The 19,862-nt window shown below is 38.6% G+C and overlaps 1 protein-coding gene and 1 non-coding gene across 4 annotated transcripts in view; one reads left to right on the plus strand and one right to left on the minus strand.

Moving 5' to 3' along the window:
• The window catches only part of LOC124167053 (protein groucho-like), a 464,536-nt gene that overhangs the window by 134,086 nt on the left and 310,588 nt on the right, over positions 1-19,862 (plus strand). The gene's annotated exons all lie outside the window — the stretch shown is intronic.
• On the minus strand, positions 5,930-6,001 carry Trnaw-cca. The gene has a single exon. It is a non-coding gene; the product is annotated as a tRNA-Trp (tRNA).

The following is a 19,862-nucleotide window of genomic DNA, read 5'->3' on the forward strand; positions in this document are numbered from 1 at the left end:
TTTTTTATTAGAAGTAATGTTCTAAGGGAAAAAGTATCGGTAAAAAGTATCCAGTCACGTGAAATTATTTTAGCGTCTCCTAATTGAAATATTGAGTCATGAATGTCCTACAGTGCGATATGTGGCACAATGTGGTTGGAGTTATTAAAATTTGGTAAACAAGAAATTGCAACGTTCTTAATGCAGAAGCAGGAGCAATTTCCACAAATTTTATATTTATTTTACGACCTGTTTCACTTGCAGCATCACCTGGTACTAACCGGTCGTGAAATAAATACAAAAATTGTGGAAATTGCTCCTGCTTCTTCATTGTGTTCCGTTTCCACTCCATCTCGCCTGAAACCTCAGATGCAACATTCTTACCCATCGTGATCTTCGACGATGGTTCTACTGCCCTTGAATTTAGTTTTCATTCGTCTTTGCGTGAAACCATAACCTCATTCCGTGGTAGTTGAACATGGTTTATAGTGTGTTACCCAGTTAGGTGAAATTATTTTTGCGTCTCGATATAGAAATATTGAGTTATGAATGTCCTACGGTACGATATTTGGCACGATGTGGTGGAATTTATTAATATTAGTTGAATTAGAAATTGCAACATTTTCACTGAATTTATTTGCTCACAACGCGTTTCGTTGATACAACAAAATTTTCAAGTGCGTTTAAACAAGGCAAGAGTAAAACGCGTCGACCAAAAATAAATTCAGTGGAAATAATGCGATTCCTTATTTTACTAAAATTCCTCTATAGGTACGTTCGTTTAATGCATTTTGATATCTACTTCGTCCTTATTAAATTTGATTTTTTTTTACCTCTTCACGTGCAATATATCTAAGAAGATAGCCAGAAAAGTGTTTTTCTTTCTGGTTGAATGTCAGCTTGAAGAGATGAAAGTGTTTTAATTATTTATTTTATATAATTATTTATTTATGACTTCTCAGTAAAAAGCGCATAATGATCTTTACGATGGTGATACCAACTATAGCTCTCCTTGCACTTTTCACGTTTTCGCCTGTGCGGGAATAAACTAATAAACCGCACGGCAGCGGCGTAACCAGGAGGAAGTTCCGGGGGGGGGGGGGGGGGAGGGGTCCGGACCTCCTCCGAAAAATAAAACATTATTTCTTTGCTTCAGAAAATGTAACAAAATATTGAAAAATCATGAATTTACGACATATTTCTTAGAAGAAGGAAGTTTTTTCGATTATTAAAAGTTTTGAAATTAGTTGAAAACCCTATACTTACAAAAATATTTTTAAAAATTAAAATGTTTTTCAAAAATTTTCCGTCCTGGTTCTCTACCCCTCCCTCGCACAAATTTCCTGACTACCCCACTGACGCACGGGACTTTTTCTATTAGTACACTGAAGAAGTGCACGAGACCATTCACATTGTACGGTTAAATCACGGGCTCGATTGTCAGTCGCATTACAGCCAACCAGTGTCACTGGAGCCACACGGCTACCGTATCGTCTTTTTGCTCAGCGATCCACATAACCAAATGCACACTTTCACACCAGACGGTTTCAGTCGTGCGGGAGCTGTCTCCACCACTCTTGGCTTGGTTCTTTGTTTGGATTTAGTTTGTGTGTTTTTGTGGACTTCTATCAATGATGGAAAAAATAGACGCTGAAGTTTTGATATCGGTCGTTGAAGCAAAACCCGTGATATGGGATGTACCAACTTCCTCGCGTCTCTGATTAATTGGATGAACCCAGTGAAGGCGATTGTTCCAATTGAAGGCGTCTTTTCCAACGACGATAAATCATCCATAACACAATGATTTGCTCACGATTCATAGTAACAACTTATACCGCTTTCACATTCAACAGAACTGATAAAATAATATTTTTGTACGGTTAAAATCGTACATTATGGAAGGCAACTGTCCACGATTCAAACCCGTGCTAGTTTTGATCGTGCGGGCCAAAACGTGTAATGTGCAAAGAGCGTAACAGTGCACTACACAAACATCCATAACATGGCCAGGAATCACCTATCTAGGAGAGACTCGAACCCAGGATCCTTGGCATCCTAAGACTGTACCCCACCGCCACCAAGACCAGCGACCAAGGAAGTTTCGACCGGCGACCAACCGTTTTGTTACCATGGAAGCCGAATTACCAACGATGCACGAAGCAAGAAAGAAATAGTGGAATAGCTCCGGCGAAGGGGGCTCTCTACAAAGAGAAGAATCTTCTTACAGCTCAGAATACAAGCATAGGATTATGGATACAATAAGATGCTACGTATGAAGCATATTTCTCTGTGGGAGAGAGGCTTGGACGTTGATAGCTGCAGAGAAGTCAAAAGTGGAAGCAATGGAAATGTGGTATTAACGAAGAATGATGAATATGGAATGGGTCGACCGAGTTAGTGAGGAGGAAATGCTGAGAAGAGTGGGAGAAAAGAGAGGTCTTCTAAACATGTTAAGGAGAAGAGATGTACTGTCTCTTAACGTCACCAACTTATCTGTATGGTCATCAATTTCTTCGCGCGATTAGCTCGAGAATTAGCCTCCAGATTAAAAATCGATCTCGGATCTCGGAAAACGAATCTCTTTACTTTTCATCCTCTATCGCAATAAAAATTATAGAAAAATAGTGATCGATTCCGTAATGTTTTTATGTACACATATATTTATGCTTTACCTTTAAAATATCTATTGTTTTCAAATATTTATGCGTTAAAAACATTCATATAAACCTTAAGAAATAAATAGATTCACTGCATCAGTACGAGATGGGCGTGGAGAGGCAATCTCTTGTATTTGTGTGCAGCGTGCTCCGGCACAGCTAATTTGTTTCCGCATAGTTTCCCTCCCAGCTCGGTCCCCGCTTCGCTCGAGAGCATAGGTTTGGGTGGTATTACTCGCTAGGAGCTATGTATTTGCTCGATTTGCCACCACCCTTCCTTCTAGCCATGCGACATGGTATTCACTCACACCCGATCTTGTTAGTATTACCGCATAGTAAGGATGTGCATAGAGAATGAAACGAGGTTTAACACGTGTTGAAAGTAGTGGTGCCGAGCATGACTTGATGGAATTGTGAATTAAGAGCTGTGACTTCATAATTCCACGTAAATTATTTCACTTAAATAGTAAAATATTCCACGTAATCGACCATGGTTTTGACGTGGCATATCATCATAAGGGGTTGATATTGGTTCAAAACACAGAGTTACACATCAGTTGTGCACCAACTCTGCACAATTGTGTTATTTGTACCTGTGATAATTTTTGATAATGTGCCACGTCGAAGCCTTGCTCGGTAAAATAAATGTTGGGGAATTGCGTAGTCATAGCTCTTCATTTACAACGAGGTTTCACAGCGCTCTTCTTTTAACGCAATGGCCGCATGGTATCGTAAACATGCTTAATATACTCACCCACTATGACAGAAAAATAGAGTCCGTATACTTGGTACGCTATGCAAATGATAGATATTGTCGTACTACCATCATTGTGTTTGAAATACACTATGTGACCCCACATTAGGTGGATATAGTAATCATTTTCTTCATCAGTGTAGCTAATCTCACCATGATTTTAGTGAAGTTAATTTATATGCTAGGAATATTGCTTGTGATAATATTTTGCTGAGTGGACCCACTGAAGAATAATCCTCTGTTCTCATTAAATATGTCTATCCTTTTATTTTTCTTGACCATATATTTTCTTGTGTATTCCCTTGGTTAATTACTCTGGTGACTTACGTTGCCTTAACTATCTGTATTAGATATCAAATTGTCGGCAATCCACGATTAGTTTTGCGAAGCTCTCCCCTCAATTATCTTATCATCTAACATTTTGACTGATTCTTCTATTTTACATCCTTCATCACCGGCTCAAAATATCTCATCTGAAGCCATCTATTGCTGTTCTTCCCTTCCAGATGGAGGATGCTCTAAATTGAGATGATTAATTTTCTTGTCTTTCAGCTTTGCAGTTTGCTCGTAAGGTGTGAATAAGACTTAAAAGTAGTATTGTTTTTATAAAATTGATATCATATAGTCTTAAAAAAAAAGGATGTAAGAGGCTACGCGGGAGTTAAAGCATCCTCTTAAGTTTTAAAGAAGTGTAGTCATATGAAGCGGAAGTACAAGAATTTATATAACTGATGATTTCAGGGATAGCTGTGTGAAACCTCTCCATTCTGAACAATGAAAGAATAAACTTAGTTAGGCTCACTAATATATTTAAATAAGCACGAGCCGGGTTTTAAAACAAAGTTACATCATCAGTGTAATATTTCTAATCCTGCCGCGTGAACGGCGGTGAAATACACAAGAATTGTCATGAGAAAAAGTTCCCCTGGACCTGGAATCGAACCATGGACCTTTGGATTTCCGGGCCACTGCGCAGACCGCTACGCTATCGAGGTTCCTTATTCCAATGGCATTATACAGTCTCTCATGGTACTTGGTGTTAGGCCCTCGCGGTCCATCAAGGATGGCAACGCGAGAGAGAAAGGACTTCCAAGAAGCCACAACCGGTTAAGAGCCTCAAACCTGCGCTAAAGCCGCACAAAGCGGTATGTGTAATATTTCTAATCCTGCCGCGTGAACGGCGGTGAAATATACAAGAATTGCCATGAGAAAAAATTCCCCTGGGCCGGGAATCAAACCACGGAATAATTGCCATGGGAATTAAAGAATCTGGATAGCGTAGTTGTCTGCGCAGTGGCCCGGAAAGCCAGAGGTCCGTGGTTAGATTCCCGGCCCCAGAGGAATTTTTTCTCTTGGCAATTTTTGTATATTATATCGTCAGGCTGGCGAGGAAAATATGTTATGAAAACGCGGGCCTTGCATTTTTTTTTAAATTAGTGAGCCTAACAAATTCTATTCTTTACAATGCATGAATTCATTTCCAGAATGCTAAAGAGGTTCCTCTGAGAGCTTTCAGAATGTATACACATCACAGTTCGAATGATTCTTTTCTAATGGTTTCTGCCTTTTCCTTACGTCTTTAATCTAGGGTGTTATTACATTACTAAGAGCCTACACGGATATACACCTCCCCCTTCTCCCGAGTTACCCACCTATCTATCTCGAATCCACGCTTCAATCAGCCGGCCCTTGAGGCAGGATCATCTCCTCCGCCCATTGGCCGTCGCATTGCCGGTCTCCTTTCGCCGCTACTCATTCTGCTTGGCCCCTGCTCATTGCACATATCGCCGAGCCAATGGAACGCGGTCGTTGGTCATGTACGCCAGGATTGATTTGGGAGGGGAATCCGTGGGGTCGCCTGGGGGCTAACTCCGAGCATCCGAGGAGGAGGATTATTCGCCTAAAGCAGCGCGGTTGCTCGTGAATTCCGTCTGGAAAAATTGCTGGAAAAATTGTCAAGGTTGACAAAATTTTGTGATTTTTAAGCCATAATGAAAAATATGTTATAATTTCTATGGAGCTAATTTTTTTATCTTTAATGTATTGAAATCTCATATTTTTAATGGGAAAGAATAGCCCCAGAATATTCGGTGTATTTATAGCGTTGCATTTTAATAATATTTCAGATGAAAAACTAGTAATCGTAGCAGTATATTACTAATTTATAGTGCCTAATAGTTTTCCTCATATGTAGAGTTTATTGCACATCTATTCTTCAATCTAGGTTTTGAAGATCATCTTCAACATCAGGCACATTGTACGTAAAAGAAATTGCATAGTTACACAGACTTGTTTATATTTACGCAAACTTATTTTTATATACAATTCCGTGTAAATATTCAATTTATTCTTTGTAGACCGTACCAGATAATGAAGATAATGAAATTGTTTAATTGTAAATATACCGAAAAATTAGCAAAAATTATCATTCTATGTAATTGAAGACCTATACTCCAAACCATCACCATTAATTAATTAATCAAAATTAAAGATGGAGTTGAAGAGAAAGAAAAAAAACCATCGCTAGACTAAAATTAATTGACCCCGACGTGATTTGAACACGCAACCTTCTGATCTGGAGTCAGACGCGCTACCGTTGCGCCACGGAGTCACAGAATATGAGAGAGCTACCTAACCTTAGGATAAAAGGACAGGCTTACGAGAAATGTGGATTTTCTGCATGAGGCAAATGGGATAGATTCCTTCATAAAAGAAAACGGAAGGCATTGATTGCGATTCGTTACCCACCATTAGTGTATTCATAATCCTCAAATTATTAAATAATCGTCGCTTTTCGAAATGTCGCGACATTTCGACGCGTCGGCCAATACGATCGAATTAACGTGTTGTAGAGCCCGTGAAGAATTCCTGCATATTATCGGACTCTTCATTGCTGGAGAAAGCGTTATCCCCCTTCCATCTCACTTTATATCCCCCGTGGGTTCCTCTTATCCTCACATTCCCGTTTCCAAACCCTCACTCCCATCCCACTTTTTTCCGTGAGAATGTCCGCAAACTCACCTCTCCCCGTAACACTCCTCTCCTCCCTCCACTTCGACAACGGGATTGAAAAGTACGTTCCCTGCGTTTGGAATCGATTTATCGGATTCTTCGGATGGATTTTTTTTGCTCTCTCTCTCGCGCGAGAGTTCTTTTTTTATATTTATTTTTTGTCAAGGAGTCGACTGCCTCTCTCTCCTCCCACTTTTTTCGCCTCTTATATTATTTTTTTTTTCGTGCAACGGATTTATGTTTTTTTTTCAAATCCGGGGCGCGTACTTAGGGTTCCGCAGCGTCTGTTGAATTCGCCATCCGCCCCTGTCGAGTATCCGTTTAAATTAAGTGCTTGAGTTTAAAATCCGTACGGAATGGCTTTTTTGTCGGTACGGAGAAGTTGTCTTTCGCTAGATGAAGGTATGAAAACGCAGGCTAATAAGTCATTTTTGTACCTTCCGCCCCAAAAATGTTGTAGCAATCCCGTGTTCATGTAAAAAAAATGGAGTTGCGCTGAGCATGGAGGAGTTGTGAGAATCAATATTACTGACATTGTCAATTGGTAAACATGAACATAATTTAATGTCGTGCGGGTCGCTAAAATTTTTATATTTTCCATTATATGTCGTTTCTGTATGTAATTTAAGAGTGTGAAACTGTATAGTGAAGGTATTTTTATGAATATTGTTCATTCAAATATTTTCTTAACTTGCAGTAACCATTGCCACCCGAGCAAGTATTAATTTTTTATAACAGCTTTACTTAAATATGTATATTAATGTACGCTTAATTCAAAAACTTGACAACGGGTGATATGGTTATGAGTGATTAACCCATAGGACATTTTTAAATATCCTCTAAATGTGTCCCACGGAAAATGTATAAGCACGCCCACGCGTCAGTTTTACTTGTCGACGCAAAATTTACATGATGATGATGTGTTAAGTAGTTATGCTACAAAAATGGTAAATAACTAATCACTCCCTAAATTGAACGCGAATATTAGTTTGTATTTTGAATGTTAACTAAGTGTCAACTAAATGGTATGCGGGAAGGTGTTTGCCATCCTGGCCGAAATAAAAAAAGTGTAAATGGCGCTAGTATAGACGAAAACGAACCTTGTAGAAGCAACTTTAAGATAGTTTTAATCATCATCATCATCATCATCACCGGTCAACAATCCTAGGATTGGTTTGACGCAGCTCTCCACTCAGTTCTCCTATCAGCTAATCTTTTCACTCCTACGTATTTCTTCTCTTTCACATCTCTCTTTACTTGTTCCATATATTTTGTTCGAGGTCTTCCTTTTCCATTCTTGCCTTCCACCTGTCCTTCGACGATTGTCTTCATCAGGCCATCATGTCTCAAGATGTGGCCTATAAGGTTGTTCCGTCTTCTTATTAAGGTTTTCATGAGGCTTCTCTTCTCTCCTACCCTTCTTAGGACTTCCTCGTTACTAACTCGGTCGATCCATTTGATTTTCATCTTGCTCTTTTGTCTTAGTTTTTAAAATTGGCTGAGGTCTTGAATGCAAGCATTTATTTTTACCTTCTTCTTATGTATGCACAAAAATCGTGTTTTGAGACTTAATAATGTAGATTTTCTACCGCATTTCATGGTTATTATTAATACAATCATGAAAATCTTATAATATTCACTGATCGAATATAATATATCACCAGCTGCATAATCCTGATCAGGAAGCTATTTGTGAATCAAGTTATAAGAATTGCGCGGCGCTCAGTGCAGTGGCCCGGAATTACGTAGGTCATACTTTCATTGCCGGTTCATGTGAGTTTATTTTCATTATGTGTGAATGTTATGAGGCTACTTGTAAGCACGAACGTAATTATTCTTGAATTTATGTTTTCCTGAATGATATTATAAATATTTCCCTTTGTTTCTTAGTTTTTGTCCTTAGCTAATGTGCCTTTGTTCTTTTTTCTTTCAGGTAAGTGCTATTGGGATATCTGACGTGGTAGATCATTTCATCATCTTGAAGGCCATATTCGTTGGCGTGAGTATCGCAGAAATGTAGTAGTAGTTTATTTATAGTTTTTTAAAAGAACTAATACGTACAAATGTTGGTAAAAGATTACCAAAATAATTACATGTAACAGTATCACATAATTATTGTCATTATACATGATCTTATTTCACTCACTATTTGTTACATAGCAACTATACAGAGGAAAAATTGTTACCACAGGTCATATGTAACATCATACAACATTTTCCTACAGACCTGAATTATGTATATAAATGTTCAAAGATATTATAGGAATTTCTTTTTAAACAATAGGGTATTTCTTTACAATCCATTTATCTTTTTTACTTCCTTGGCTTGCGTACCCATGTTGCGAAAAACAATCTGTGTGCTCTTGTTTTCTCTTCTTTCATTTCAATAAGCAGAGGCTAGCTACTATCGGAAGCTTATCGGTAAAGATCTTTCCGGAATGAAACGGAAATAGGATTAAGTCTTCGTTCCCACAAGTATTTATCAAATGAATATTGCATTCCAATCTCCGTAGAATCGTAAAATCTAGAAACCAAAATCCATTCCTCCGGTTTTCCACTGAATTTGAGGAAATTGAATTCAAATATCATGCTTCTTCTCTGCCTTTCAAAACTTCAGTTGTGCTATGTTCAGAAATAAATCTTGTTATGTAAGCGTCGTCTGTTTAATTTCAACTTAGAATTCTTGAGGGCTCTAATTGAATGTTGTTTTTTTTGCTACCAACGGTCTGTAGAAGATAATTTCAGACGAGCAGATGGAATTCGATGGTGATGCGCACTTTTTCAGGAATACAATTTAAATGGAGCAGCATAATTCAACATTTGAATTCTAATCCGATTTATTCCATTGTTATTTTAATTTCTAAATTTGTAAGTGCTTCGTTGAACATCTGTATTTTTGTGACAGTCTCATTCCATCGGAGCGACCATTCGAATTTTTCATCGTGTGAAAAATAATATATTTCCATGCCTGACCATTGTAAAGGAAAAAAACCACCTGAAAATCAAGCTAATCACGGTCAGTGTACGTATTCATCATGTCTCCTCAGATTTTATTTGTAAAATAAAATATTTATTCCATTCTCGGATGGGATTTTTAGACCCAATCGCCTTGCCGCATGTGGCGGTGAAATTATTTTAAGGTGGGCCTCTTTGCGAGATAATTCAAGTATGGTTATCTACGTTATCGATTTTTTACTTCGGAAACGTAGGTTCCCATGGATGGTATTTATATTATTTCCAGTGTCTTTGTATTTTTTTCTGTGCATATTTTTTTTAATTTTAATTTTACCTCGTGTTGTTGCGGTGGAGCAGTTATGATATGCCATGTGTCACACTGAAGGATGATGTTCTCGGTTGGCCAAGCAAATAAAGCCTTGCACGCACCCGCGTGACGGTTTCGGTGTGAGTTTAAGCTTATGCCATTAAAATGTTAATCGACCAAGAATTTTCCCTCGCGCATGAAAATTCCTCGTAGGAAAAATTCCAAGATTTGATTCGTATTTCTTGAATCCATGCCGATTACTGCAACCGCTTTCATTATCAATACTAGTCAACGATCCTAAGATTGCTTGACGCAGCTCTCCTATCCGACAGTCTTTTCATAGCGACGTATTTCTTCGAATTTAAATACCTATACCGGGACTAGCCACGGTGATAACTTTACGGGAGTCACCCCGAATCAAGGCGAATGATTTTTTCTCTGTGGATTTTTCGCAATACTTATTTCTTCTCTTTTCATCCATTATAAACTGTCCTAATTCATTGGGGTCCATGAAAATTTCCAATTTACCACAAAAACCGAAATTTGAACCGAAAGATCGATTAATCGAAAAAAATCAATGGCTCTTTCCTTTAACTATAGTTCGTACAAAAACGTGATTACTATACGTTCGAAAAACAGTCAAATTACACATTTGAGATGTAGGAAAAAATTCTAAAAAACTTCACTTTAAAATACATGCATGATTTATTTGTCGTAAAAATTTACAAATGCACGCACATTAAAGTTTTCGTGTCACAGATAAGAACCATTCGGCTCCAAATTTTTCAAAGAAAGATCGACTGATTGAGATGCTTTCTTGATAATCGAGGGCGTGCTTTCCAATATTACCGACCTTACATCTGGGACGGATGACGTTATCACAGGCCGGTAGAGTTATTCATCATCATCATTAGTCAACAATCCTAAGATTGGTTTGACGCAGCTCTCCATTTCTCTCTCCTATCCGCTAATCTCTTCATAGCTACATATTTATTCTCTTTTACATCCTTTATAACCTGTCCTATATAACTCATTTGGGGCCGTCCCTTGCCCTTTTTCCCTTCCACTTGTCCTTCAACGATTGTAGAGTTATTACTGAGATTAAACGAAATGGTCAATATCGAAGCCGAAATATCGAGTTTGGATCAAAACTCGAAGATCAAGGCTCGATCTCGTTTTTACTCGGGCTTTAGCATTTAAAAATCGATTTTCGATTTCATTCGACACCTATTTTTCCATCACTAGGTGAGAGTTTAGTGTGTTGGCATCCCACCCATTAGGGGCATGTTCAAATCTCGGCGGTGGTGGAGATTTTTCTTAGGATGTCCGATTCCTGCTTGAGTGCTTTGAGGAGGGTGATTGAAGTTCATCACTTCAACCGTCGGATGGGACGTTAAGCTTTGGTACCATAGACGCGTGTTTCGTTAAGAGTAGACTGATGCCAACGCCGGGTTTCTCCCTTCCCTTTCCTCATGACACAAATGGCCTTAGTTGTAGGTCGCCTCCTTCAAATACCATACTATACCGTTTGGCTGTATTTGTGAATAATCTCTGTAACTTCCTTATCCACGCGAATTAGGCGCTTTTGTTCTTTCATGTGAGAGAAGAATGAACTATTCCACCTTCCGAATGAACGCCCACTGACGGTTATCTTTTCTCTCACACAGTTTGTCCGCTGAGTCATCAAGCGGCCTCGAATTAAAAGCATATACGCACCGCTCGCCAATCGATATAACACGTCATGAAGGGCAGAATTCCTTCCGAAAGCGTATTTATGATAGCGAGCGGGTTGGTGAGCGTGCATATTCTGTCTCATCCAGTAAACATACGTTAAAGGGCACGTTTGTTTTTTTTCGTTGTTGATTGTGATTATTTAAGTACTCTACCGATTAAGGTAGTTTACGTGGAGTATTTAAGAGGTATTCTGGCAGTCTGCCTTCCCTTTATGGGTTTACCTTTTCAATTCACTGTATCGCCTACTACCTTTCAATCTACCTAAAAATCCTATTCTTTTCCGTCCTCTCCCTCGTTTACGCAACATCTACCCTCTAACACTATTTTCAGCATGTCTCAAGTACTCGCTCCATCCATACCTTCTTTCTCCTCCGTATGTCATCTAGAAGCCCTCATGTCCAGTTCTTCGTCGTTCCTCCTCCTATCCGTCCTTGACCTAACATAATATCCCCCAGACCTATTAGTGAAATATAATTAATAGTAGCGGGCGTAACTTGGTGGAAATACTTAATCATAGGAATAGAAATTTTTAAAATTAGTGAAATATTTTGATAATTATTGAAGTATTATTTTAAACAGAGCTCTAATTGTGTTTCAACAATGAAATTATACTGTCAATAGGGATTAATATCGTCCTTAGAACTAACTATTTTTAAAAGAAATGTGTGTTATTCTCTACTAATGACTATTCCAAGTCGAATAAGCTACTTTAAGTTGTTAGGAACCTGTAGACGCTCTTCTCAAGTTCTCTGCTTCTTGCTACTTAAGGGTGGATGGCGATATTTGGTTGAACTTTGTACCAGGACGCTTAATCACGGATAAACTAACATTATATGCTCCACAAATATTTTAATGGTCTGATCCAGGTTTCTACTCTGTGCATTATCATTCCTAAAAGTTCATTCTCCTTTGAGAATGACATGGTGTATAGTGTCGAAACCTTGGCCAGACCAATAATTAATATTTTTTTTGGAGCATACAATGTTATAGTATCTGTGCAGGGCCAGAACTAGGATTTTTGAAGGGGGGGGGCAAAGATCAGTTTGCCGACCCCTTCCCCTGATCCCCCCTCGCATCCCCACAATACCTAAAATATGATACATCCGTAAGCCATTTCTTCGAGATGCAGTGGTTGAAATCACACACCGTAAACTATCTATTAAGAAGTTTTATTAATATTATTTTTTACTGATTTTGTAAATTAAAAATTAGTGATAAATAATTAAATTATAAAAATGAAATAATTAAAAAATAAACTTTTCGAAATGTTCCACACCCTAAAATCTACCGCCCGGGGCAGGTGCCCCGCTCTAGTTCCGGGCCTGTATCTGTGATTATGTTTCTCAGCTCCATAGTAACGCCAATGTAACTCAAGCTAATTTGATGTGAGCAAGGCCTATTTCTTAGTGAAGGAGGACAAAATTTGACCGGTTGAAAATGAGTGAAGGGTCCTATTTAATGCGTGTTGTGTTTGTGTTTGAAAGGGCTTTGAAATGGAAGTGAGACACTGGCATTTGGATTCCTAGGCGGACATGCCAACGAACAGTCGCTGTGGACTGTTCGTACAGACATGCATGTCACACAATCAGTCCGCTTGCTTTTTCCCCCCCTACGGTGATGGATGGTCAAAGATGTGATATCTCTTCACTCTGGGAAAAGCCTGGACCCTCCTTTGTTTGATTGATGGTTATTTTTTATACCGGCTCGGTCCGGTTGTTCCATTTTTTTTAACATTCTTTTGATTCGATCTGGTTTTTATTAGTTTATTTATGTGTTTTTTTTTCATTCCCTACCGTGACGTGTGTGAAAAATGTTACCCTTTTTCCCCCGTATTGTATGTACGTACGTACGAATGTTTTTAATCGATGATTTTTCATTCAAGAGCGCAACTTAGATCTTGTCGTTGAAGGGAAATTGGAGTTGCTGCCTAACCGTTTCGCTGACCGGGGAAAAGGGTTGAAAGTTATTCTTTCGGGTGCGTCCAAGTTTTTCCGCATCGATCATGTTTCCTATTAGTTCGAGGCGTCTCCCTCATTCTTTTCAGATTGCATACATTTTATCCAAATTGTCTGATAAGACGCGATGTCGTGGTCTCCTATTACAGGTTTATTGTGTAATTTACTCGTAGCTCGAATCCCCTTCAAGTTTTGAAAAATTAAAATCTTGTGCTAATATTTTCCAACCTCCCTGTAAAAATAAACTCAGACAGATCTGGAGAAACAGCAATACCCAAGTATGTAAGGCAAACAAATATGAACCCTCACAGCTTAAATCAAAAAGATACAATCACAAATTCAATATACATGAACGATGTCATCAGGACAATTGAATGCATCCATTCGTATCGTATTCAAATTTTTAACAAAATTTCAAATCATGGAGATAAACAATAACAGATAATTTTTAAACCTTCCGATGGTCTCAATGTTCCTCAAACCTGAAGGAATCGAGTTCCATGCAGGTTGAAAGCTTCTTGGAACGATTGGTGAATGCTTTGATTTTCTTTCTGGAAATTTTCCACAACTGCTTTGATTTTCTGTACACGACCGCTTTCAGTACATTGTGTATTATCGTCAGACGTTAGTTAAATGAATTATTGCAATGTTTTAATTAACTAATATTAACTAACTTCCGCCATATCTTGCCGTATATCGTGCAGCATATCTTCAGGTGTGTACAAAATTTGATAAAATAAACTTTTTCGGGTCTTACCGCCTAGTTCAGGTCTTTCACAACCTTTCGCCACCCCTGCTGTTCGCTTCTTCAAAGGCGATTGGGATGCTTCCGGTGTGGGTTGAAATTTATGCAGTTTTTTTAATCAAGTATGAACCGCGAAATCCTCAATGAAGAATTAATGTGTGCAAAATTTATTGGAGCCAGTCATCTAAAGAAAATTAAAGTATTTGTGGATAATTGGCAGTAAGTTTTATTTCACGAATAAGCGATAATTCTACCACATTAAGCCTGAAACAGCACTCTACATTCCTTCAAAGAGTATGACAATGGATATGCGTAAAACGCATGGCCTTAGCTAGTGTGGGGTGAGTTCTACCCTCACCTGTGCAAACGAACCTCCGGGTCGAAGCACTGAGTGAGTTGGTTCGAGCACGCTACCGAGGGAAGATATTACAGTCCTCCTTTTCGCATAAGGGTCATTTCATATCCGTTTGCGACCCTCGGAGAGAACGGATAGAAAGGATGGACGAGGAATCGAATGGAAACGTTTCGGAGGGGGAGGGGAGGTTTTGGGGAAGGGGGTGTGCAGATATCGGTTGGATTACGGGGGTTCGTCGCCCGGGCTATGCGTGGTCGCACAGGCGCGCCGGGATATCGCGTCCTTCTTTCTTTTTTTATTCACTTTACGGGGACAAGTCGCTTTCCTTCCTTTATTTCCTTCGATTTCTCGAGGAAATGCAAGCATATAGAGGGAGAGGAGGGGGTAGAGGAAGGGTTGCGATTCTGGACGGGAAAAGAGGAAGATAAACCAAAATCGGAGATATATCATGATATAATACAGTAAAAAGTATTGGCAATTTTCCTTAAAAACTTTTATATCCCACCGGTTTCAATACATTTTGTATTACCTTAAGGTGCCTGTCACCTTAAGTTTGGGGATACTCCTTTTATGTGCGTAATTGCCAGTAATTTTTATTTTATTAAAAATATATCTAATAATAAAATTTATTCCTCATTAGTAAAGTATACAAAGTATATATACGCATAAGAGAGAACAGGACGAGGACAACGGTGCTGTGGTACATGGAAAAATCCAGATATCAAAGGGTAAAATGCGGCCTGACTGGGTTTCGAACCCAGAATATGGTCGTATGCTATGCGTGGTCGCACAGCCGCGCCGGGATATCCCGTCTATATTTCTTTTTTACACTTTTGGGGGAACAAGTCGCTTTCCTTCATTTATTTCCTTCGATTTATCGAGGAAATGGAAGGATATCGAGGGAGAGGATAAAGACTGTGATAAAGAAAGGATAGTGAGTCTGGAGTTGAAAAGAGGAAGATAAACTAAAAGCTTAGACATTTAAAAGAAATTATTCTATTGGTACCAGTAGTCATTGGAGTAGTGGAAATAGGTGGAGAATACGTTTCAAGTTTTTTTTGTGAAAGGGTTATATACTTTTCTTGTATGTAGTTCGAAACGAACATATGTTAAAAAAATAACTGCTGCACATTACAGACAAATGTGTTTATGTTAGAAAATGCTTCAAGTTCTCTTTTAACATAGCTCAAACATAAGTCTGTAAACTAATGTATCTTAGAGCTTTGCCTTTAATACACGTTTCATGCCATTGATTAGTTTCTAATTTATCGAGCATCAGTGTCGCGCGTATGTGATTGTAGTAGCAACACACTTATTCTATATTTTAATTTATATATTTCATCTTTGCTGAAAACGGAGATACAGTCCACAGTGGCACCTATATGCCAGAAAAGTGATTCTATAAATAATAATTGTATTTATCTAATATGGTTTATGAATCATTATTTTTATTATATCATGATATCTTATATATAAAAATGAATCGCAAAATGTGTTGGTAAGCGCATAACTCAACAACGCCTGGACCAATTTGGCCAATTCTTTTTTTAAAATGTTCGTTGAAGTCCAAGGATGGTTCTTACGGCGAGAAAAAATCGAATAATTGCCGGGAAAACCCTAAAAACAGCCCTTTTCTTTTTCACATACAAACGTTTTCTAACTAAAACGTAGAATCAATTTGAGCTTTATTGCTATTATATTAAGTTCATATTAAATTACAAGCACTCACTGTTATCTAAGAAATGTAGGCGTGTAATGTAACATTTTAATTACTAAATATATTCAAAATATTAATTAAATTGAAATTACATTTTTAAAATTTAATTCGAGCTGATTGTAAGCCCAGCCGTGGGCCAGCTCGAGTTGACACTTCACTACCGTGTTTGTAAACAAATCTCCAAGCAATTGTTGACAAACGGTAATGTCCGTGTTCCTGTCGAGGAATCGAGTAGTTTTAACTCATTTCCTTGGAATGATTGCAAATTAGTTTCAGCGGGAGGTGAGCTCCTCAACAAAGAGTTCCAGAATATGATTGATCACCAAAAGAATCAAAGATGGTTGATTTAGCGAGCAAGAACGAAGATGTGGATGACTAAAACGAGGTAAATTCAAATAGTTCGTACTCTGCATGGATTCGATCTTTTAAATGTGTAACAAACGAAGACGAAATCACCAAATATCTATCTGAATATTTTAAGTCCTTGGACGTACCTGGCTTACCAAGGCACGATTTACAGAAAAATGTAGTTTCTGTGCTCATGATCTTTCGAAGCCTAAACCAACCATAACTATCCAACGGAACGTGTTTGGTCATTAAAAAAATTGGTGATGAATGTGATTCACGCAACTTTACTCAAAGGAAAATTCAAAGGTTAGGAAGTCCTCATTCCGTAGATTCCATGATCTCAACTCATATGCCCTTTTGAGCTTAAACGTATTCAATTTACAATTCGTGTTGCATTCGTGATAACGATTAAAAAATCGCATGGTCATTTTTTCAGTTTTTGGGTTGTTTGTGCTCATGTGCTAATGAAAACCCATGATTTTCTCATGGTCAATTTAGCGTGCTATGTTCACGAGTCGATAAACCATCCTCTGTATTTCTTCCTTCGCTTCAAGTGCGTAGCTAGGATAGGGGGTTTTGGGTGCAGCTAATACCACGGGTCTGTAGGGTATAGAAAACTCTCTAAGGTGAGCGGGAAGTGTGGGGGTACTTCCCCCAGACATTTTTTAAGATAAATGGTTCAAAATAGTGGGTTTTGTGGCTATGTGCATAGTTAAATATGTTTTGTTTGTTAGTCATCCGTCCCCCTAATATTAAAAACATAATCTTTCATAAAAAATTCTCTAAGCTCTTGGGGGGGGGTTTATCCCCCAAAACCTCCCCTCGCTGCGTCACTGCTTTGCTTCGCTATATTTATTTAGCTTCATCCGCTTCATCTTGCGCCTGATAACAAAACAAAAACTGTTGTTTCTCAGAAGGTGCTTGACGCAAGGCATTAAACCCGAATGTGTAGGGCTCACCGTGGTGCGTTTACGCATGCAGTACGTTTACGCATGCAGTACGTTTACGCAGTGCATTTTTTCCAAACAGAGATACTAAAACTGGCGCGCCTTAAGTCATTTAATGCGAATGCTGCTTCATAGGGGCTTTTCTTGCACGATTTTGAGCATCAGTCAAGCGTCGGTCTGGGGTCGTGTCAACCTGCCCCCTGAATGGGCCAAGTGTATGCAACAGACTTGGACCTAAAAACATTTTTTTACAGCTAATAACGCAAATAGCCAACAACTGAATGCGTATAATTTTTATTTCATGAACTGCTTTATTAAACCACAATGCCCAAAATTTCTTAAGCTAAAACGTAAGAAAATTTGTTGAAAAAAATCCGCGTAAACGTGCTCCGATTCACCCTATGTAGATTCGATAAAGAAAATGTCTTTCTGACAAGCAATTTTGGTTCTCATTTACGTAGTTTTATTGAATTTGTATCCTTATTTTATTATAATAAATTAAACATGATTAAAAACGATACAGCCGCTCTTGATTTATAAATGGTGTAAGTAAACTGTAAGTTCATTGATTGTTAGGCGGTACGAAGTTCGCCGGGTCAGCTAGTATTTGAATAAAAATTACTTGCAATTTTCCTCAAAAACTGTTATATCGCGACCAGTTTCAATACATTTTGTATTGTCATTAGGTGCTTGTCACCTGATGTTATGAGACATTCTCTTTTGTGGATCATTGCCAGCCCTTTTTATTTAAGTAATATGCTAGGATTCGGCGAAATTAAGTCAGAAAACACTCTGTACCATGTAGGTGATTTTGCCTCGCGACAAGCCTTCTCATGGGACAAACTACTTTTTTACTACTCTTGCGTCCATCGCTGTTATCGTACTGTGAGCACGTTTCTTTTCATGAATGTTATCATGCAGCTGATTTCATCTGTTTCCTCTAATTTGTTTATAGTATTTAGCTAGGCTGATAATTGGCTGAATACGAAACGAAATTGTGGTTGAATAAGATATTCTCCGGGACCACTTTTTATTGACTTGGATATCATCTGCGGGGATTAGAATAGATTTTAACCTTCCAAGGTTTGGGTGAGAGAATCAGGTTTTTCGATTGACTTGGCTATCATTAACGGAGAGGAGAATGATGCTAATTCGACAAGGGCTGGTCTAAGAGTGGAGATTCCATTCCAGTTCTTTTTTACCTCTTTTCGACTTGTCTTTCCCTCTCCTATTCTTTGCCTAACCTCCTCATTCCCCATCATATCTTCTCAATTCACTCTTTCTAATCTTCTACATAGTCTCTAATCTTTTCCATCCAAATTTCTACATTTCGAAAGGGTCTGTGTCACATAGTGCGATGCTGCCCAGACTTATCATTTTGTAAGTATCTTCTCCAAGTCTTTATCTGAAGGTTTCCACAGTAATTTCCATTTCCGCTTGACACCTTCTTTTGTGACTTAACTTGTGGAATGCTCAAAATACGTTTAATCTTGGGAATACACTGTTACGGGATAATAAAATATATAGTAATACATCCGGTTATGTAATGCGTGGTTAGAATGAAACGTAACGTGATGCAGCTAAAACCATTCCTTGAGAATGATCTAAGAGCGGTTGACGCGCTATCAGAATGGTCCCATGAAATAGAAGAATGATCGCAGGCTTTCCCGGCGAATCGAACCGTGGAAGTTTATTCGGGAATTCTACCGGATCAGCTTCTCCAACAGCGAAACATGTCGACTGTAGTTAAATAAATTTTTATGTGGAAAGTGCAAAGTGTTTCACTTCATATCTTCTCCAACTCCATGTCGGCCGACGTTTCGATGTACGAGTTGTCCTGATGACGATGGACAATTCGAACATCGGAACGTCGGCCGAGATGGAGTTGGAGAACCTGACCCGGTAGAGTTCCCGAATAACCTTCCACGGTCCCATGAAATATGCTATTCATTTTATTACTACATATGAATTATTTGAATGGTATAATGATGCTTCCGCAATTTGAGTTGTGATTTGAGATTTGACTAAGGTTCAAATTTTATTTGACCCATCACTATTATTGAAGCGTGACTTTCAAACTCTTAAGCATCAGGGTTTATTGATGATATGCACTTCCCTTTCTATGCTTGTCCGAATATTCCTCATAATGTACTGAAAATGAACACGAAGGGTCACTCGACCCTTTTAAGGGTCGTCGCAGCAGCTCTTTCATGAAGACTTCGTTAGGGTAACTCCTGGCGCTCTGCTTTGATGCGAAGAAACTTCCTTTGGGGGGGGACAAAAGGGAATTTTTAAGCCTTGCGAAAAGAGACCATAGCCGGAGAAAACTCCACAAAGGTGGTGATAATCTCTTTAATATCAGTTGCGAACGCCTTGGAAAACTCCAGCGACGATCTA

Source organism: Ischnura elegans, chromosome 10, assembly GCF_921293095.1.
Source record: "Ischnura elegans chromosome 10, ioIscEleg1.1, whole genome shotgun sequence".
In the NCBI taxonomy this organism is placed as follows: domain Eukaryota; kingdom Metazoa; phylum Arthropoda; class Insecta; order Odonata; family Coenagrionidae; genus Ischnura; species Ischnura elegans.